The sequence below is a fragment of the Myotis myotis genome, unplaced genomic scaffold (genome assembly GCF_014108235.1).
Source record: "Myotis myotis isolate mMyoMyo1 unplaced genomic scaffold, mMyoMyo1.p scaffold_m19_p_2, whole genome shotgun sequence".
Lineage (NCBI taxonomy): Eukaryota > Metazoa > Chordata > Mammalia > Chiroptera > Vespertilionidae > Myotis > Myotis myotis.
The window spans coordinates 183752305-183775774 of NW_023416324.1; the positions used below are offsets into that span (position 1 = coordinate 183752305).

A 23470-nucleotide genomic window follows, 5' to 3' on the forward strand; every position below is an offset into this window, starting at 1 on the left:
ACAAGGAAGTACCCATATGACTGTCAGCTGATTTCTCAACAGAAACTATGCGGGCCAGACGGGAGTGGCAAGAAATATTCAAAGTGATGAATAGCAAGAACCTACAACCAAGATTACTCTATCCAGCGAAGCTATAATTTAGAATTGAAGATCAGATAAAGAGATTCACAGATAAAAAAAAAAAAAAAAAAAAGCTAAAGGAGTTCATCAGCACCAAACCAGTATTACATGAAATGCTGAAGGGTATTCCTTAAGAAGAAACAGAAGAAGAAAAAGGTAAAGATAAAAAATTATAAATAACAAAGTGACAACAAATACATATCTATCAACAAGTGAATCTAAAAATCAAATGAATAAATAATCTGATGAACAGAATACACTGGTGAACGGAATAGAATCAGGGAAATGGAAATGGAACAGACTGACGATTCTCAGAGGGTAAGTGGTGTGGGGGGATGCGGGAAGAGATTAGACAAAAATCTTAAATGCATGTATACAGTACCTATGAACACAGACAATAGGGTGGCAAGGGTCTGGGTTGGGGTGGGAATTGAGTGGAGGGGAGCTATGGGGGAAAAAAGAGGGACATCTGTAATAATCTCAATGGTAAAGATTTTTTAAAAAAGGAAGAACAGAAAAAAAATAATGAAATAAATATTGGAAATAATTTAAAATTATAAAAGTGCAGGAAGAACTTTTTCTAGCTTATTTAATTCACACAGAAGTGAATCAGTTCAGTTTCTAGACTAGAAAACCATCTCAGGAAGAAAAAGAAAAGCACTATATCTAATTAAGTTTAGTAATCTTTTGATGATACCTTAAGTATCAATTTTTAATTTATAGTATGGAAAAGTTGAAGGTGGTTAAGAAATGAATCAATCTTTCATTCAATCAACAAACATTTATTGAGTGTCCAGTAGATGCCAGGAACCAATAGAGAAAATCACTACATAAAATATCCTAATTTCTTTTATAGACTGAGGCAAAAGTCACTCTATAAAAAGTAAATGGTCAATACTCTAGAGCCTAGAAAAAAACTTGGACCCAACTGCCTCCATTCATTTTTATTGTAAACAGAAATGTTATTAATAGCAGCATAGTGACATCCTTAAAAATAAATACCTATTTTAGTATTCTTCAGTATGGCTTAGATAAAAGTGAATGATTTAAGAATTCTTCAATCACTGAATTATTGATAAATTACAATGAAATGAAGCAGTTAAATCAAATGTGCCCAATTTCATTACAAATATAGATGAGACAATTGTATAATTTTAAGACCATTTTAACCGTCCTTCCTTCTACCCTTGTGAGATAGGAACTGTTTTCTGGTCTGAAGACCAGGTCTTTGTCTCAGCCTATCCTTCACTTTTTGGGCCAACACTCTCACCTTAAGCCTAACATTGACACTGATGTTGCTAACTAAATAGCCCATCTCTTATTATAGTACTAGAGGCCCGGTGCATGAAAATTCATGTGCTGGAGTGGGAGGTCCCTCAGCCCGGCCTTCCCCCTCTCACAGTCCGGGAGCCCTCAAGGGTAGGAGGCGACCTGGTGATCAGGAGAAGATGACACCCCCATCACACCTCTGCTGCTGCCACTGCCAGCAGCGCAAGCCTTGACCAGCCCTGGTTACCTGGGCCTCGGGTGACCCTGGGCAGCTGGCCAGTCACCATCCGAGGCTTGCCTGAGCCTCGGGCTGGCCCTGGGCAGCTGGGGGGCTGAGGGGACTTTGGGACTCCAGAAGCAGGCACATGGAGTGGCTGGACCTCCCTGCGTGCGGGCCCAGCTGTGCCATGCATCTACCGCCCTGTCGGGGCTGAGAGGAGTGAACACCACCATCTTGTGGCTGTGGGCGTCACCATCTTTGAGGGCATGGCAGTCAATTAGCATATTCTCTCTTTATTAGATAGGATTGCTGTACTGTTAGACTGTTCCATTCTTATCTAATTTCCCTGAACTTTCTGTTCACTATTGTTCCTTTAATATCATTGTTTGCCCATATTGCTGTTGGCCTGTCTCTATGCATAGGTTCTAAAACTTTCATCTGAGACTTTTTCTCTGTGGTTTGCTTTTGCATTGATTATTTGAAAGATAGAAAGAGCTCTTTTATCTGCCACTTAGAAAATCCTATTATTCTGATTTGAAGCTTCCAGGTGTATAATCAGAAAGGTATTTGGATACAAGGGAGAAAATATACTGCTTCTGCAACATGCGCATTAGCCTTCATTGATAAAGCACTTGCCACTCACAAGGCCTCCAGCAGAAATCAGAGACCCTGTAAAATAACCATCTCTATAAATTCACCTTTAATTATTCCTGCTTCCTGGGCAAATAAGCAAGTGATGTCACAAGAAGATTTTTGAGTAACACAAAATGAATTCTAAATCATTGCTAAGACCCCTTTCTTTCTAATTTTAAGTCACCATGAATAGAGGAATATAGTCCAAAAGTTCTGAGCATTTTTTAATATAAGCTGGGCCAGCATTTCCTGGAATTGATCTTGATTGAAGGCATCTGGTTTTTAATCTCAGCATTACTAAAAGGTTCTGAGACTCCAACTTGAGCTGGCAAATGAGTTTCAGTGGTTTGTGTCTGTAAAAAAAGCTTTTCCTTTTGGGACATCAAATTCTCCAGGTTATTTTAAAATTGAGTTACTTTGTGAAATCGGCACTGACATACTTTAAAGTTCCTTGAACTTCAAAATTCTAAGAACATGAGAGGTGATCTGATAGTGATTTTTGTCTATAGACTCAGAAAATTGATGAGTCACTATAAAATTCAGAGGTTTCCCACAATAATTACTACATCTTGGGTCACCATGATATCCTCTTTTTAAAAAATGGTCTCATTGCTCATTCCCATAAAATTGACAAGTAGTATTTATTCTAAGAAAAGTCTCTTCTGCTCATTGCACATACATTTTTCTTTGTTCAAATGAGTCATCTTCATAGGCCTGATAGTTTTGAAATATGCTCTAATTGGTCCATTACAATTGTTTTCAAGTTAGTTTTTTTTCTCAAATAAAAGTCATTTTTATAAAACTTATAAAAATGATGACTGAGGCAAAAGTTTCCCAAATTGAGGAAAAGGGGGAGTGTCTTGGACCTGAACTGCTCAGCCTACCTTCCTTTCCTGTTCCAAACCCAGAGGCACTTCAGCAGAAACCCAATACTCTATAACCCTCAGATGGAATAATTTGAAGCTTTTCTAATAAGCATTTCTCAAAACGGTAAAATAGAGAAAATGTGGCTTCGTGTTTGGAACAGGGAATCATAACGGGCATGGGCTGGGAATGATAAGGCAAAAATCCTCTCACAGCTGAACAATCTTGGACAAGATGTTTAACCTCTCTGAACCTTTATTTTATTCATCTGCAAAAGGAACAAATAGTAATCTAACACATGGTTTTGATGAATATTTTTTGAAATGACTACAAGGAACAATTTAGTACAGTACTTGTGTATAATTGTTACATTACTAATTGAAGTAAAAACTCCTGTTAATTAAAGTTATTAACAAAAATTAAAACAAAATTAAATCTTCGCATGTGGTCAAAAAAATTTAATATGATTCCAAAAGTAACCAAAAAGATACATACATAGTTTTAGTTTTTAAAAAATTGTGTTCTTGGAAAATCATTCATTTTTTTCCTTCCATGTAATCGTGCATTTTTTACTGATAAGTATTTAACACATGCTCTATGCCAGCTCTTCCTGCATGCTGGGATACTGAGTGAATTAGGGTTCTGTAGCTCTTCAATTCTTCCGACGTTTTTTGACTTGGCACTGAGTTTATCTCCACATGATTCTTAAAGGTTCACATGCAGAGAACAAGTAATCAACCAGCTTCAGTTCTCAACTCGGGCCTTCCTTTAGGGAACTATCTTGGTTATTTTGAGGACAAACAACTGCTTACTCACAGTGACTTTTCTGCATGACATATTTCCCTCTATAATAGAATCAGCCATTTCCCTGATACTTCTTTAAAATTAAGCCCTTCCTTCTGATTCTCTATGCCCTCCCTGTGATGGGCATAGGATACATTCCCAAAACAAGTTGATCGTAGATAACAACATATCTGAGCTGTCTCAGCTTGTTGTCCAGAGAAATACCTACACCAAGTAGTGCTTCAGTGTTATGAACTGAGCTGTTATCAAAGGCTGATACAAGAAATGGCCATTTAAAAAACGTTACTGTATTTTCTGTAAAACGTGGGTTGAAGACATTATCCATCATTGTTACTCAATATCCACACAATAAATTTCTCCTAGAATTTAGGGACAGGAAGGTATTTGTCTCACTAGATAAACTTTTATGTTTTCTATTATCTGAAAAAAAATAGTATAGCATGGTACTTAAGAAGATGGCTTTGGAGTCAGACTTGGATTTGAGGCCTAGTCTAAACTTTTTTTCTGACTGGAAAAATTTGAAAAATTTAACTCTTTAATCTTTGTTTTCTCATTTGTAAAAAGAGATCCTGTTTTATTTTTTTGTTTATTTGTTTTTTAATAATTCAATAAAATAATACATGTCTCATTGTATATAGTAAACACTGAATTGATATAATCTTTTATGTTTACTATGAGAAATATAAAAGCCCATAACTTTTCCTACCTGCCCTGTCCACCCTTTCCATATAATCCAACCAAGATTCTGACTTTCATGGCCGTCAGTTCTGGATCTTTTGTATAGAATTATTAACTCTATGTCTCCCAAAAATGTCTCCCACTTGGATTTTTATTTAATTTTTTAATTTTTGAATGTCTTATTGAATACATTATGAATTTGCTTTGGGCCATTATTATCTTGGACATTGTTTTCAATTAAACATCTTCAGGAATTATATTGCTTTAGATTTTTTTTATTTATTCCTTTAATTGATTAATTTATTTATTTTAAATAAATTTATGGCCATGTGGTTTATAGTCAATAAAATGAACCTATTTTAAGTGTACATGTGAGAAGTTTATGCACTCATGTAAACACTGCCAAAATCAAGATATAGAATATTACATCACCTCATAAAAGCTCCCTGTCACTTTTCCAATTAAATCCCTCACCACCCTCATCCCTAGACTCAGGAATCCATAACTTATGTAAATAGCATAATGTTGAAGTCCAAGCCTGCATGAGAGTTGCCTTCAGTTAACATTTGTCAAAATAAACATTTTTTTTTTTCATTTCGATTCTAAACCAAGATAGAGAAGTTTCCTTGTCTTCTTACCTTGTTGACTAGTCTATTCATTTACTAAAGTTAAAACTCATTAAAAATTTCACTTCAAATAAAGAACTCATTTCTAATTCTCACATAACATGGAACCAAGGACTTCTCTTGTATTGTATTGTTAATACAATGCAACTTTCTTATTTTAGAAGTTACAAAATTCCCTCAAGACTTTTGCAGTTCTAGAATTAATTTATTCCTCTAGATTTTAGCCATTTTTATTATTTACATTGTTAACGTAAAAAACATTCAAACCTGTAAGGAATTTTTGTGAGTTTACTTGAGCCAAACTGTTGACAATTGCCAGGAAGCAGAATCTCAGTGTATTGAGATGGTGCTCTGGAGAATGGCATTTTTCCACCTTGTTTTATATATTACAATCAAAGGAGAAAAGGTAAGTGAAATTTATTGGTGCTAGATCAGGGAGGCGGGAGAAAGCAAAGTGGGCGGGGGGGGGGGGACCTCTGGGATTGGATAAAAAGTATAATGATAGACACATGCTTCCTTTACACAGGTGGGTATAGGATAATTAACAGTCAACAAGTAACAGGATAACAATAACAATGAGGGAATTTGTGGTCTCTGCCAGGGTACCAGGGCTGTGCCTTGAGGGGTCTGGAAAAAGGGAAGTTACAAGTTATCCTGACATTTCAGGGGTATATTTTTTTAGATGCAAAAAGACAATAGGCTCAGTAAAGATTGAAGTTAATCTTTGTCAGGGAAGATACTGGCCTAGGACATGACTACTCACTATAAACTTCTTTTTAATTAAAAGTTTTAATTTCAGACCATTCTTTATGGTTACTTTAGGTTTCTTGAGTTTGCAAGGCCACCACGCAGGCCTTTCCTGAGTTAGTCAGGTTAGCATGTGGCCCCTTTTTGTCCACAATGTCTGGGTGTGTGTTTTTGTTGATTTTATTTGATCTTTAATTTCCTGAGGTCTTTTATTTTTTTATGGCATTTATTTTATTCGTTTTTAAGTTGAGGAATTTTCAGGATAATTAATAACTAAATATAGATAAAAATTGGATTCTATGTCACTTTCGCATTCATAAAAAAAAAAACACAATAAAATTTATTTGTTTATCATTGATGCTCAGGGTTCCATGCAAGGCTGTGCCATTACCAGCTTGCCTACTGTTTATTTGTTTTGGTTTGTTTTTTTTTAAATGAACAGTCCATGGAAACTTGCAGATATGTGTGGGAAACACACATCTTATTGCAGTACCAGAATAAAATGACAATTTGGAATCATGGCTAATCAACTAGGAGGCAATGCAAGCTCACATCAAATGTGAGCAGTGCTTGTCTTAAGGATTGGTTTGTTGGTTATTAAAAGCAACGAAACAAAAGTGGAGAATAACAACAACAACAAAGTTCTCACCCAAGTAATATGGTAAAGAGTTTAGGAAAAACTATAAAAGATTTCCGAAACTTCAGGACACTCTATTTCAGTCTAGAAGTGCCCCCTGGAACCTAACAACTCTCATGAATCTGACCTTTCTCTACCTCTTCATTTCTCTGAAACATACACTTGTTTTCTATCTCATGTCATTTCCTCGGGGTTCTGCTGTGTGTTAATGACTTTTAATAAGATGGAAAAATGCATGCTATTGTGTTTGGGTAGCAAATGATTTACCCAGGAAATATAATGCCTAAACCTAATTAAATTGCTTGTCTCCACAAAGCCCTCAAGGGGCAATGTTAATGGTGAGATTTTCAGACATTGTGTCAGCCTCATGGGGATCTATTTTTCATTGTGAGGGAATTTGGCATTCTTCAAATTTTACCACCACTGAATGGAAGATCACGGTGTGCTTTTATACTGTAGTGTAAGCACCCAGTTGATTTATAATATAATATCCTGTGAAAGTTAAGAAAAGTTTACATTGCGAAAAGAAATTTAAAAGTCTTTAATTTGGGAATATACTGATGGTAGTGTGAATTACAGGGCAGTGAGGATGAAATAGTTAAAAATAAAACTCTGAGTGGACAGGGTTTTGTTGATACTCTATTTAATACTTATATTTTACTAAAACTGCCTTGCCATTAAAACAAAGCCCTTGATTTAGGAAATACCTTTTCACTTCTTTTTGTATTTTTAAATTATTGATTACATATTTTTGAATATATTATATATTTGCATGGTTCAAAATCAAAACAAAATTACCCTGTTCTGTATTCTGTATTCTAACTAAGGCGGAAAAAAGATTAACCCAATACTTTAGGGAGTACATTAGGGGAAATGGAACCTTCTCAAATATAGAAATATCCAGAATAACAGAAACAAAATTAATGAAATTTCTGCCTTAAATGTTTAACATTGAACAATGCCATACTAAATGCCTGAAAAGTTTTTGTAGTATTTAGGAAAATGTCTGGCTTTGCAAGTACCAAGATATTCAGCTTATACCTGCACAAGAGGAAACAATACAAAATTATTACTAAAACCTGGACTTCCCACAAAGGTAGCAGGTAGATACACTTGGGTTATTTCAGAAGAGAGAGAGAGAGTTCTGTCTTCCTCCCCTGGTTAAAGATTTTCACCAGTTTCGCACTGAGGAGGAACTAGAAATTTCTATCAACACATCACTGAACAGTGTATATGTATATGTGTATGTATATAAAATAAATACATAAAAAGTTGGGGGGAAAGAATCCATTTGTCACAAAAAGATGTGCAGACTTATGGATCCTACCTGACTATTGCAAGCCCAAAATAGGATTTTCAGTTAAGCAGCAGCCTTTCCAGAAGGTTCTCTATTAAGACAAATTTCTTACTGTATGTACCACATATTACAAGTTATAAGCATACATTATTTGCATCATGATGACAATGCTTATAAAAATGCATTAAAACAAAAAGTACCAAAAAGGAGACATATGTAATACTTTAAACAATAAAGAATTTTTAAAAAGTATCTATAAATAGAGATCACAGAATCATAAAACATTAGAGTTGGAAAGAACCTAAGAACGACAGCTACTTCAACACTAATTATTGGACAGATGCTGTAATATACTTTTAATATACTGATTTCTTTGATACCGACAACAACACAATAGGATAGGTACTATTATCATTCCCATTAATTATATCAAGATGCAAATTAAGGCTCAGAAAGTTTAAGTGAGTTATTCCAGGTCACATAGCTTAATAATTTTTGAATTGGGGTTTAAAACCAACTCCAGAGTCTGTGTTCTGAACCACTAGAAGTCTAAGGATCATTCCCAAGTAAGTTGGCATACAGTATTACAATGGGAAGAAAAATATTGGGTTGGAATCACATGCAAAATTTATGACCATTGAAAGAAATTCTTCATCCACATTTTTAGTTTTCAATTACTGACATGTGATTGCACTTAAGAAAAACAGATTTGGCTGGCCCTCTTGATTATTCTAAGCAATTATATACTTTCCTTTATCTAAAAAACAACCCACAAAAGTCCATTAACAACATAGAATAATGGGGCTCATATTTTTTTTATAAGAGAACAAAGGCTGGAGCCTGCCACTCTTAATCCTAAAAATGTTTAAAACTTAAGACTATTTTCACTTAATACAAAATGACTTTATTAGAAATAATTGAAGTAATTACTCCCAAATTGATCTATGCTTCCGACTGCTTCAGATTTCTATTTTCTTTCTTTGGAGATTTCAATGTTTCAAATGTAAAGTGCTTTGAGACTTTTGTAAAAAGATGCTTTTAAAAATACATACTGTCAAAGTGTTACCAGTTTCTGTAAAACTCAGTTATATCAGACACTGTACATATTAAAATTTTGAAGTGACTCATCTTAGATTTTCTAGGTTGCTTATGTGACCTACACCACAGATATAAATGGTTTTAAACTAGAGAACAGGAGAGTGTCATTCTTTTAGTAAGATGACCTCAGATGAATACATGAATTAAATTATCTGGGTTTTATTTTTTACTAACTTGAAGAAAAGCTCTCTCTCTCTCCACTTGACATTCATAACATGCATGGTGCACTGGGAGACTAAATGATGTTAAAATATCAAAAAATGGTTTTAATCACTGCCATACAGATGCTACCTTGAATTCTTGAAACATTAAAAAAAACAGGTGAATATGAAAACCATTTTCTTAATTAAATAAATGTAAGAGTTTGTTTCTAAATATGATTGTTAATTATTTTTCAAGTGTTACATTAAAATACTTAGTGAATTTCAACTAGCTTCTTTTGTTAAATATGAGATGCTTTGCAATATTCAAGGAAAAAACTATTCTTTTGTCATTTACAATGTGTATATAAACATGTAATTTTCTTATATTCATCTTTATGTATAAAACATAGGAGTCATATGTGCCTCCCAATTTCTTATTTGCCCACAAATATCTATTTCATTCACTCATCCATATTAATAGATTTTTTAGCAGGGCATGTGGGCACTCTGAATAAAGACTACAATTCCCAGTCTACTTTGCAAATTAGTTATAGCACTGTGACTATGTTCGGTTAATGTCATGAGATAAGAATGTAGAGACAGTTAGCTTGTGAGAGCTTTTGGACTAAATTGCACCCTCCTGATCCCCACCCCCCGCCACCCCCCCCCCGCCACACACACACACAATTCATAAGGTGAGGTTCTAACTCCCAATTCCATTATGTTTGGAGATAGGACATCTAAGGAGTTAATGAAGGTTAAATGATGTCTTAAGAGTGAAACTCTAATTCCATAGGAGTATAAGAAGAGGTCCTTAGAAGAAGAATTAGAAACACAGAGTGTGTGTGCACAGAGGAAAGGCCATGTGAGAAGGTGGAAAGAGAAGAAATCCAAGGAGAAAGACCTCCAGAGAAAGCAAACCTGCCAATGTTCACCTTCTTCTTGGACATCTAGCTTCCTCAATTGTGAGAAAGCTAATTTCTGATGTCAAAGCCACCAAATCTGTGGTATTTTGTTATGGCAACCCTAACTAATAGAATTTTACAATAAAATGAATATGAATTAAAATGAATATGATTAATGAATATGATTAATGCTGGCTATTATGATTAGTTTTAGACAAGCAGTCCATACATTTATTGAATACAAAATATGCAAAGCCCTACTATAGAAGTTTTGAAGAATCAAAGGTCAAAAACATGATCCATGACCTCAAAGTTTGTAATCTACCATTACTATGGTCTAAAGTGTGTTCTATCAAAATTCCTGTGCTGAAGCCTCTTTGGGAAATAATTATGTTTATATAAGGTCATAAAGGTGGAACCTTCATAATTGGATTAGTATTCTTATACGAAGAGAAAGCACAGAGCCCTTCCCGACTATGCAGCTCCAGAGCAGCTATGAACTTGGAGTGGGTGTCCAAGAGTAGAAGTTGAACCTATGCCAAAAGTACTGCCTGGGTGGGTTTGCTTTCCCGCCTTTTCCCTGGCTGGTCTACATCTTCTGGTTTTTCCGAAAAGCCTTCCTTGTCCCAACATACACAGAGCAGAGTCAAACCTAAGGCTATGTCTGGCACTTAGCTGTGGACTTTCTCTTCTGGGTGACTGTACTCCACACCTGGATCACCATCTTCCAGATCTACCAGTCCCATTGGAGCATCTTTGGGGACTACCTCTCCCTCACCATACCTCTGTGTACCCCTGACAACTTTGTCTACACAGGCCTGGGACCTTCTCATTCTCCCACAATAGAGATAGGGGGTAGTAAATGGTAAAGCGGGCCAAATACATGGCAACAGAAGATGATTTGACTTTGGGTGGTGTTCATACAATGCAATACACAGGTTATGTTTATAGAAATATGCACTCAAAACCTATATAACCTTCTTAAACAATGTCACACAATTTTTAAAAGTCCCTCTTTTAAGTTACTATAGTTGATATTGTCTAAATTAAATACATATGTGATGTAATATTTTACCCGTGTTGTAAAAACAAAGTAATATTTTATTTAGTCAAATGATAAATGCTGTTATAAGTTGCTACTAGTTTATTAGAATAATATTATTACTTATGTGTGGCTCTGAGGAATGATATGTATATGTTACATATAATAGAAAACACCTCTTGCATTTGGCTATCATTTGTAACTAGAAACCTGGTGCATGGATTCGTGCACTGGTGGGGTCCCTCGGCCTGGCCTGTGGGGATCAGGCTGAAATCAGCTCTCCAACATCCCCTGAGGGGTCCTGGATTGCAAGACGGCAGTTCTCTGGTGACACACCCCAGAATTGGGCTCCCTCCTCTCTGGTTCTGGGTGTGTCACCTGAGAACCACAACTGCCAAGTCACCACAGCTTGGCAGAGCATCTGCCCTCTGGTGGTCATTGCACGAATGGTCAGAAGGTCACTAAGGCTCATATATATGTAAATATATATATATATATATATATATATATATATATATATATATTTACTTAATATTTTCTTCATGAATACATATTCTTAACACCAAGTTTTTCCTCATATCTGGCTTTCACACTGATGACTGATATGTACTGGAGTATATTTTTGCCACCTGCTATTGGTTCCAGTGGGCCAGAGCAAGAACATGATATGAATTGAGTTTCATGTTTAATAGTTCTTATATTTTTGAGCCAAAATGGGAAATTTTTTAGATAATTTAAGTTGCCAAGCTACCTGACAAATCTTGGAAATACCACAATCACCAAGAGTGATTCCTTTCACTTGATTATTCCATTGGCTTTAAAACTATTAATTTTATTTTGATTGTATGTATAGACTGAATCAGCATACATGAATATGATAGACTTACCCTTGGGCTGGGGCTTACAAAATTAATACCACAAATAAAAGAGAAAGCATATAGGATTCAAATAAGAGCTCTTTAATTATGAAAAGAGCGAAAACAAAGAAATAAAATATATCACATATTTTTATCCAGTTAGGAGCCAGGATGAGAGAGAGGTAGTATTCAAACTTTCAAGCTACATTTATCCTATAATAGTCACTATTTTTAGGCCTGTCTTTATATAAGTTGTAAAGGAAAGCTCAAAAAGTAAAAGATATGAAGGTTCCTCAAAATTTGCACTTCATAGAAATTCCAAAAAACCTATAATTTTCATTCAAATTAGGCATATACTGGCATATCTACCTAAAGGTACTTTTTCAAATGCATAGCACATTTTATTTGTATTTCAGTGACCTCATTTTAGCTTTTCTTTAAAGTTTTCTAACTCATCACATAGAATCAAAATCTAAGAGATAAAATTTTAAAAAATAACAAATGAAGTGAATTATTTTTTCTGTGCCTCCAACCTTCAATATGGACATAATAACATGTAAGAGTAACTGTATGAAAGGAGGAAAGATTATTTAATAGTCACAAATTGCCTGCTGAATAGCAATTTGTGGCAGATTTTTGCTTGAGCAGACAAAGTAAAGGATAAGAGCTGTGCCTTAGGAACTGGAAGTCATATAAAAGTTGAGGGATTTTAGTAAACAGCACAATTAAAGGGAGCGGTAAATATGGCCACTAAAGAGTCTAATAGTATTTTAGGCTATTCTAATAGAATCAACCATATGGCAGTTCCTTTCTATTTTATTTTGGACAATCGTAATCAGGTATAGGTGCCACATTTAAAAAATATAATATACATCAGCAAGAGCGAGCAGAGGAGAGTGATGAAAACAGTGAAAGAATTCAAAATAGTATTCAGTTGAAAAATCTATAGATGCCAGAAAGAAATGAAGAAGAAAAGACTCTACAGGTCAGGTGTAGAGATTGTGTTGGCAACATGTAAACACTCAACAGGTCAGGTGTAGAGATTGTGTTGGCAACATGTGTTGGCAACATGTAAACAGGTCAGGTGTAGAGATTGTGTTGGCAACATGTGTTGGCAACATGTAAACAGGTCAGGTGTAGAGATTGTGTTGGCAACATGTGTTGGCAACATGTAAACAGGTCAGGTGTAGAGATTGTGTTGGCAACATGTAAACACTCAACAGGTCAGGTGTAGAGATTGTGTTGGCAACATGGAAGAGACTACACTTGTCTTATAATAAGCCCCCAATTTTGTCAGAGAGAGATTTTGTTTAATAACAAAAATTTTCTAATGGATCAGGCTCTCCAAAGAAAGATAGATCCCCTCAAAAAGTTTTATGTTCCCACTCACTAAAGTATTGATTCAGACCACACTGATAGTTGGCAGAAATACTGTAGATTCAGTAATATAAGAGTAAATGAGCTATATAACGCTTAATGTTCCTTCCAAGCCTAAGGGCCCTTGATTCCAGGATGCTGGAACATATACTTAGCTAAGAAAAAGTAAAAATTATTTATTTTTATAACGAGTGTGACAACACATGAAAAAGAATCTATTCAACACATAGTTCAAATATTTCTATATCATAAATTTTGTAGACAATATTTTTTCCAAAGTGAAAGAGATCTAAAGGAAGGTAAAAATTTACCTGACAAAGATGTCATTGTTTTCTTTTCTGAAATTTATTTACAACAGAACTCAAGGTTTTAAATTTGAAGTAAGAAAAAATAATAGCAAATAAAATTTAAAGTAGACATGAGATCGTATTTCCAAGAAAAATTAAAAAAAAAAGTTTTTAATGAGCAACTCATATCAGAGGAGAAAAAAGAAATGTATGGCTATTTTGTAAGGGAAAGCAGAATGCTCATAGAAAAATACTCTGCTCTCAGTCTTTCAAAACACTGATACCTTATATATTTTGGATATTAACCCCTTATCAGGTGCATCATTGGAAAATATGTTCTCCTATTCAATGGGCTCCCTTTTCATTTTGTTGATAGTTTCTTTTGCTGTACATAAGCTTTTTATTTTTATGAAGTCACATTTGTTTATTTTCTCCTTTTCCCCCTTGCCCTAGGGGAAGTATCAGCAAACATTTTGCTATGAGAGATATCTGAGATTTTGCTGCCTCTGTTTTCTTCTAGAATTTTTATGGTTTCATGACTTACATTTAAGTCTTTTATCCACTTTGAGTCTATTCTTGTGTACAGTGTAAGTTGGTGGTCTAGTTTCTTTCTTTCTTTTTTTTTTTTTTTGTATGTACCTATCCAATTTTCGCAACACCATTTATTAAAGAGACTGTCTTGACTTCATTGTATGCTCTTGCCTCCTTTGTCAAATATTAGTAGAGCATAATGGTGTGGTTCAATTTCTGGGATCTCTGTTCTGTTCCATTGATCTATATGCCTGTTCTTGTGTGAGTACCAGCTGTTTTGATTACAGTGCTTTGTAATATAACTTGATATGTGGTATTGTGACCCCCCCCCATTTGTTCTTCTTTATCAAGGTTGCTGTGGCTATTTTGGGGTCTTTAAGGAAGATAAGCAATCCAATTAAAATATGGGCAAAAGACCTAAATAGACACTTCTCCAAAGTAGACATACAGATGTCCTAAAGACATGTGAAAAAATGCTCAAAGTCAATAATCATCAGAGAGATGCAAATGAAAACTACAATGAGGTATCATCTCACACCTGTAAGAATGGCTATCGTCAACAAATCAACAAATAGCCAGTGCTGACGAGGATGTGGAGGAAAGGGGACCCTAGTACAATGCTGGTGGTAATGCAGACTGGTGCAGCCACTATGGAAAATAGTATGGAGTTTCCTCATAAAATTAAAAATGAAACTGCCATTTGACCCAGTGATCCCACTTCTAGGAATATATCTTAAGAAACCCAAAACACTAATCAGAAAGAATGTATGCACCCCTATGTTCATAGCAGCACAATTTACAATAGCTAAAATCTGGAAACAGCTCCAGTGCCCATCAGTAGATGAGTAGATAAAAAATCTGTGGTACATTCACATCGTTGATGTTGTAAAAAAGAAGGACCTCTTACCCTTTGAGACAGCATGTAGGGACCTGGAAAGTATTATGCTAAGCGAAATAAGCCAAAGAAAGACAAGTATCACATGATATCACTTCATATGTAGAATCTAAAGAATAAAATAAACTGATGAACAAAACAGATCCAGAGAAACATGTAACAGACTGATGAATCTCAGAGGGAAGGTGAGAGTGGATGGGTGAGTGGAAAGAAATTAGACAATGAACTTGTATGCATACTATATATATGCATAACCCATGGACACAGACAATAGTGGGGTAAAGCCTGGGGCAGGAGGAGGGGACCTTCTAGAAGGGGTCAATGGGGAAAAAAGGTACATCTGTATTACTTTCAACAATAAAGATATATTTAAAAAAAATACTGATACCTGTATGTGGCTACAAACTCTTAACTGCGTCTGTTCTCATGGGTCCTTGATTCAAAAGGTCTTGCCTCAGTGTGTTTTCACATGCAGCACCTTCAGTATCTGACCGTTGTTTGCCCTGGTCTCCTGAACTACAGGTGGATTTAATCTCTCACCTGCATCCTCTCAAGCTACATGGTCTCTAACTTTCACTCAGTATTCCTTTATGGAAACCTATTTTAGATACCAAAGAGATGAGAATTATAATGCTTCTTATCTGTATATTCCAGAAGGAGGATACAGTTGCTGCATGAAATTTAAAAAATATTCAAGAGGGATATAATTCAATAAAAATTTATTCTCAGTCTCACTCTTCATAAATGTCCATGTAACACCGCAGAAAATCAATTTTGAATAATTTTGGTCGCTTTGTGACTCCACCTTAGAAATTGTCCAAAGATGATTTGAATTTACTCAACCCTAAGGGCCAACCTCAGACAGTTTATAAGATGCATACAAAAATCCCATTTCCTTGGATAAGAGTACAAGACATGCCTTAGAACATTTATTGAACATGAAGTTTCTCATTCTAAGAATTCATTATTTTTCACATTTACCAATTAGCAAAACACAAGTTCACTGAAGTGCTCAAATATGCTACTGGTTCTAGTAATAGACTCAATGTATGTTTTGTTGGATCAACATGTGTGCATAGAAATTAGCATATTACTTAAACTATCCTTACTTGCAGCTTAAGTAATTAACATTTCATCATGTTTAGAAGTGGCCCAGAAACATTGAATCATGTCCTTTCTGAGACTGAAGACCTCACTGTGTATAATCTGGGATCCAAGATAACAGTCCCTTCCACAGCATTCCTGATCAAGGGTGGTCCCAGCTACAGTTAAAAGAGTCTCTCCAATGTGCCATGGATAACTTTATTTACCTACCTTGGAGTAATATTTTTGAAGGAAACTCATACTGACATGCTCACCAGGTGCACTTCTATTCATACTTTAAAATTTGACAGAGACAACAATAAACTCCTTTTACAGATGGGGGAGCGGATGAGTAATAGCTATTAATAACATATCCAAGTTAGAATCATGTATTTTATTATTTTTGGTTCATAATCCCAGAGTTTCCAACAAACACTTGACAAAGAACCTATGTGCTTAAACAAAAACAAAACTTTTTTTTGCAGGAAAAATATTACCTGAATATATCTGTAGCAACATACAGACATGTTTCTTCAATAAATACAGTTGAAATTAGGAATGTTTCTTTAAAAATATAAATCATTGGCATATCAGATGTGTCAGGAAATGCTAAAATAAACTAAGACTGCTAAAACCATGACTGGGACAAATGGAACCTAAGAGGGCATAGACAAAGGCATAATTAATGAACACTCATAGTTCTGTATTCTATTCTTGTATTTATTCAATGCCCAGAAAAAAAAGTCTCTAGAATGCTTTAGTTTAACTCCCTAAAGAAATGCCTTCAATTAATTACTTCTATGTGGTATGCTCTTAGTTTTAAGCAAGATGTAAGGTGCTTTTATTTGTCTTCAGGAGCTAACATGTAAAATTGCATAGTAAAATGCCAGATACAGGTTGTTGACTAATACGTAACTCCAGATTTTTATACTTAAATCCTCCAAATTTTTATAAAAATTTCCTTCAGGAAGGAATTCACATCTTCTACATATACAGTTAATTCTTTGTGTTTAAAATCATAACTCTCCCTATTTCTATTTTAAATTGTATTCCATTTGTTTTGGTGAAGTATTCCAGCCTCCTAGAATAAGTTTAAGTATGAATCCTGAGTTACTGATTTTACTATACTTTCCAGTGTCATGAAAATTTAATAAGCATTCCTCCCATCCTTTCATCCAACCTTGAAGACAGTAGTGACTAGCACAAGGCCAAGGACAAAATGCTATGATGGATACCTTTTCAAGCAAAGATTTGTTCTTTGGGGAGAATGACAGCACAGTGATTTAATTCTATTCATTCTTAAAGCAAATGTAGCCATTCAGCATAATTTCTTAATTATGATAAAAATGAAAATGTAAAGGAAATTATTTCAGACCAAAGTAAAGGCATATGGAATGAAGATACTGTATAATTTACTTTATGTTCATGGGAGATTTGGATCTTTTATATTATATTAATTACATCTAATTCTTTGACCATCTCACCAGCATCTCTTAAAGTCATAATTAGCACTAAATAGCAAGAGAGGATCACTAACTCAGAGGTCACAGAATGAAACCGGAGTACTGACATTGGATTCTACTAATGTTATTTACTTCAACAAATCTAGAAGCTTTATGGGAGCAAAGGATGAGCAATCAGGCCATCGCTGTACGGTGAAATGAAGTAGAGCTGGCATACAGTGGAAACACTTAAAACACAATGGCAGCTTGGCATATGGCAAGTACAAGGGAAATGATATATTTTGGGCAAAATGATAAAATTATGGGGAGAAATAGAATGGCTATTTGTGAAGGTGTCTGTGACTAGTGACTCCAGTTGTAAACCAGTATGCAGCTTGAATGCTTTAGAGAAGAAAAAAGAGCCTTTTGTGTCTTTTAGCAAGTGTCTTTTGCTTATATCCTTGAAGATGAGGAAGAGATCTTGAAGACACAGGATTAGCATTTCTACTTGTGATACTGGAAAATATGAAACTATGACCATTACCAGAAGGACAAAGATCAAAACAACATTGTTTTTGTGTCTGTTTGTAGACTACCACATCCCAATATATGTCTTGATATGGAGAAAAGATTGTGAAACATTTCAAATTATTTTTCATATTGCATATGGTTTAATTATGGAAGTCAATAGGAAACAATCTATCAGAAAGCAATACTCTGAATTAATTAATGTAGCAGAATCAATCCACAATGGGTTTCACATTTAACTCTCTCTATGTGCAGAGAGGGTGGTGGGTGGCTGGTATTGAGCTCAGGCAGCATGAAAAGGAATCACCAGGTAGAATAGTTATGAGAAGCACTTCACAGAGTGGAAAGGCTGGATTTTGGAATCAGAAAAGACTTAGATTGGATCCCAGCACTGCCCTTCACTAGCTCTCCTATCTTGGGCAGTGCCTTAAGCTCTCTGAGACTTGATTTTCTCACATGTACCATGAGGATAATAATACCTGAGGCTCCTGTGAAAAGTACTGAGAAAAGGAGGGGGAGTCAGTAAAGGGGATATCTGTAATACTTTAAACAATAAAGATAAAAACTTTTTTAAAGTACTGAGAAAAAATGTAGCATACACTAAATATAGTAGTAGTTGTGTGTGATCATCATTTTCTTAGACATACTATTTCATTCCATTTATTTGGATAAGACACACACCAAGATGAGGAGGCAGGAAGCATGCTGGGATACATGAGTAGTTATATAATTTACTTATTCTGTAGGAGTTTACTTTGGTCTGAATGAAATGGTCTCAAAGAATTTGGTATAAAATAATTGGGGGTTTGCCTATGATTTCAGGTTGGGTCAGGAATGTAGTAAATAGAAAGAGCCCATGTAGATAACATACTTTAGCCTTTGATTACAAATCAAGATTTGGTACAACCACTTTGGAAAGTGATTTGGCAGTATCTATTGTACTAAAGTTAAAGGCATAACTTGTAATCCAGCAATTCCAGTCCTAGGTATATACTGAACAAATGCACACATATGTGCACCAAAAGATATGTACTAGGATGTTCGTAATAGCACTATTCATAATAGCTTCAAACAAGAAACTACAAAAAATTCTTAACAGTTGACTAAAATGTGACATATTCATGAAAAGGAATACCATTTAACAATAAGAATGAATAGCATGCAATTAGAAGTTGTAATATGGACTCCCAAACAATGTTAAGCAAAAGAAGAAGAACAGAAAAGAATGCGTATTGTGTGACTCTACTTATATAAAGTATAAAAACAAAACAAACTGAACTACACTGGTAGAAATCAGGATAGTGGTTACCCTTGGGAGGTGGTGATGGGTGTGGTGCACAGTGACTAGACAAAAGTATGGGAGGTTTTAAGGGTGCTATGGCTGGGTCTGTGTAGTTACATAGGTTTAAGTTCCTGAAAATTCATCAAGCTCTATATTTATATGCACATTTATGTATGGGTACTATATTAAGTAAGAAGATAACAATTTAGGGTGGGCTAATACTCAGTGCTTGATTTCAGCATATCCGTTGAGCTTTTATCGCATGGCTTTCAGAAAGCATACTAGTAAGCACACCAGGCAAGAGAAGTGCCCAGAAAACTTTTGACCAAAATGAGCTTTAGTGTATGTTACTCAGTTCTTAAATAAATGCCTAAAAACACGTTGTTTGGAGACATTAAAATTCATGCAATTTAAATGTTAATGTTCTAAGCACTACCCTATGCTAGGGGGAAAATGCTCTATTTGCTATTTGTTTCCAACATGCAAATTTAAAATTTGCATGACTATATTCTAATATTTTGCTTATAAAATTGAATTAATATAAGAAAAATATTTTATATTTCCATTGCACATTTATATTCAATATTGCCATCTGCCCCTTCAACTCATTTGTGGACATAAAAAAAATACATTGCCACCTACTGGTGAATCCAACTGTAGGACATATGTGAAATTTTCAAGAAGACAAATACTGTAACATGCATTATTTTACAACTCATATACCTGGGAATATAAAATGATACTCACATTTAATATTAGTCCTTTGAATTTTTTCTTTAAATAAAATGCTACTTTACATATTTTACACATTTGAAATAAGGATTTACATATGTCTTAATATTTATTGAGATGACTTAGTCCTCATTTGGGAAGTATGCTCTCCTGTTATCCATGTCTGGTGTGTTACAAATGACACTATTTTAAAATATTTATAGAACAGGGGTGTTTCTGATCACTTTTTGATGGGGTCAAATTCTGGCCTTGTTCAAACATTTTTTGTTTCTTTTCTTTAAGTATTTATTTTTACTTAAAATAAAAATACTTTTAAAATATTTGTTTTTATTAGATCAAATGTACCAAATTTTATTTGCAAAAAGACAACCTCGCAATTCTCCCTAAAACCATTTATCAATAAAACTTCCTTCAGTTGGTATTAAGACTTTAGCTTGCGAGAGTACAGTAACTCAAGGATTAATTTCCTTGAGTAATTAACATGCTAAATGTACTTTCAGTTCTATCAATTTTTCCCAAAGCTAGGAAGTGTAAAATGATGTTATTTTGGCTTAAGAACAGCATGCATAAACCTAGCATCAGGTTTAGGTCTCCCTAGGGCTGCTCCTTCCTTTGTCTGCTGCTCTCCTGTGCCTTGTGGAGAAAACATCCCGTCTGTGACAAAGCCTCCTTCCTGAAGAATACCTGGACACAGTCTCTCAAAGGAAGAAAACCTCCTTTTTAAAATTTCACCATATTGTTTCATGTTATAACATATTTTTATGGGGCACTTATTTTTGGTGTTCTCTGGTTGCTTTGTCTTTACCCATTTCCTACTCATGGGGCATATCTTCATGATAGTGACATATTTATCAGCCTCCCTTTCTTCTTTTCACTATAAAGGTCCTTGTTAGCTGCTAGTGACAAAGGTAATTTAGAGGCAGTTTCTATTCTCAAGAAGCTTATAATGTAATGACCAGGACTGGTTTTTTAGAGATTTAGAGAATCAATAGCAAGAGGCTGTAACAATTGATCAAATGGCTATATTTTCCTATAATTGACAATGGTTAATTATGCTATGAGAACTAATAATTTTCTCCAAAAAAAAATACTCAAATGTACGATTGTTCTATTTTTCAAGTTTCAGATTTGTTCATGATTTAAAAATTAAGTTACTATGCCCTCTATACTGGGTATTTGGATTCCAGTCCTTAAATCTAATAACCATCTCGCAGGATAAGGAAATCAGAAGAGTCAGAGAGCAGATGAGGACTATATACGAGGGGGCAGAGGGCTCTTAAGTTCTTCTGAAATCACCCCTGGAGGCACTTTATGTCAGCCAGACAGTCTATAACTAGAAATAATATTCACAATGTACAATGATTTTCCTGAATATTAGACCTGGATTCGCATTAATGCAAAATACATATGTAGAAATGCAATTACCTCAACTACAAATTAATTTATAAGAGTGGTGCAGCATGTTAAATAACTTGACAGAAGGAAAGTATTTTTTTCCTATTCTCTGCTCTGTATTTTACATCTGTAGTCAAGTCGTTGTTGCTGAGATACCTTGGCTTCCTGTAGATTTATAAAAGCAGGAAAAAATCTGTGAGCATTATTACTATTGTGTGCATGCTGTCTCAAGTTATTTGCCCCTACTGTTTGGGGCCAATGTTCCCAAAATTCAACCATGGTAGGCTAATGTTTCTCTGACTACAATTATGTAGGAGTAATAATTACAGTTAATAAAAGTGCTACACAAATATGGATAACTTCAGTAAGTTATAATCATGGATATCCACCAAATACATAGGGAAATAAGTTGTATAAAGTCATCAAAAATACATAATGTAGCCTTAGTTAGTTTGGCTCAGTGGATAGAGCATCAGCCTGCAAACTGAAGGGTCACGGGTTCGATTCCAGTTAAAGGCACATGCCCATGTTGTGGGCTCAACTCCCAGTAGGAGGCGTGCAGGAGACAGCCGATCCATGATTCTCTCTCATCATTGATGTTTCTCTCTCTCTCTCTATCTCCCTTCCTCTCTGAAATCAATAAAAATATATATTTAAAAAAATACATAATGTAAGGAAAACGTATGTATCCACTGAGGCAAAATTTATTTATCATCTGCTATTTGCCCTATTTTAGGTTTTTGGAGTATAACATGAAATGGTTCCCCTTATGAAAGGACTTTGTCCTGAAAAGATGGCACATACACAAATACACACAATAAGAGTGGAGTAGGATATGCTACCTCAGTAATCATTACTCTCTCCTTTGTTGGCTTCTCATCCTCTGATTTCTCCCTAAAATTGGTGTTCTACCGCACTTTCCTCCTCTTCTCACTATACATTATCTCAGAGCAATTTTTCCTCTATATTGGCTTCAATTACCCCTCAATGCTGGTGAGCCCCACGTATTTCTTTTCAGTCTTGATGGCTTCCTCAATTCTCTCTATAGAGCCTACTCGGCATCTCTACCCAAATATCACATGCTCACTTCAAAAAAATTTATCCAAAACAAAATATTTCACCATTGCTTCTCTATGTACCTATCGAGAGAGAGAGAGAGAGAGAGAGAGAGAGAGAGAGAGAGAGAGAGAAAAAAAAAAGAAAAAAAAAAAAAAAAAAAAAAAAAAAAAAAAAAAAAAAAAAAAAAAAAAAAAGAAAAGAAAAGAAAAGAAAAGAGAAGAAAAGAGAAGAAAAGGAAGGAAGAAGACGGCATTATGATGCTCTGTGTCCCTGGCCAGAGACCTAGGCATTACCCAGGTGCTCTCTGTTGTTTTTCTTTCACCATCCAGACTGTGCACCCCTGTTGCCTGCCCCTTTGAAATGCCTCATAGCCTTGCATCTGAATATTCTCATTCCCATTCCCTCAGTCCAGGTGCTCATTCATTCATTCACCAATTCATTCATTCACTTAGCAAATATTTCTGGAGTGGCTTCTCCATTTCATGCGCCCATCTTCTTGTTGCAATAATCTCCTGTTTTTGTGCTCCCAATGTTATTTCTGTAAAACATAGAGGCTTTCTCATTTCTGCCAGAATAATGATTCTAAATTGCCCTGATTCTCCACTGAAATGTCTCCCTCAGTTTTTCATGGTCCTAAGATATGGTTTTCACATCTTGGGGTTTGGGGAAAGAAGTGTCAGGAAATTGTCAAAATACTCATAATCTTTTCAGCATATAATCCTCAAGTAGGATAGACAGAAAGCAGAAAATGTCAAAGCTGCTTTCCTTCTCTCACACCCTAGAACCCTATACCAAGAATAGCTTTCTCTTTCCTCCCCAACTATTTAAGGGAAGATGAAGGACATGTTTTCTTATATTTGGTATATATATTTATTTTTTAAATTTGTCTTTATTGTTGAAAGTATTGCAGATGTCTCCC

General features: G+C 35.0%; 1 pseudogene; it reads left to right on the top strand.

Moving 5' to 3' along the window:
• Positions 1-405: 405 nt before the first annotated feature.
• Positions 406-10910, top strand: LOC118675769 (annotated as a pseudogene).
• The last annotated feature ends 12560 nt before the right edge of the window (positions 10911-23470 follow it).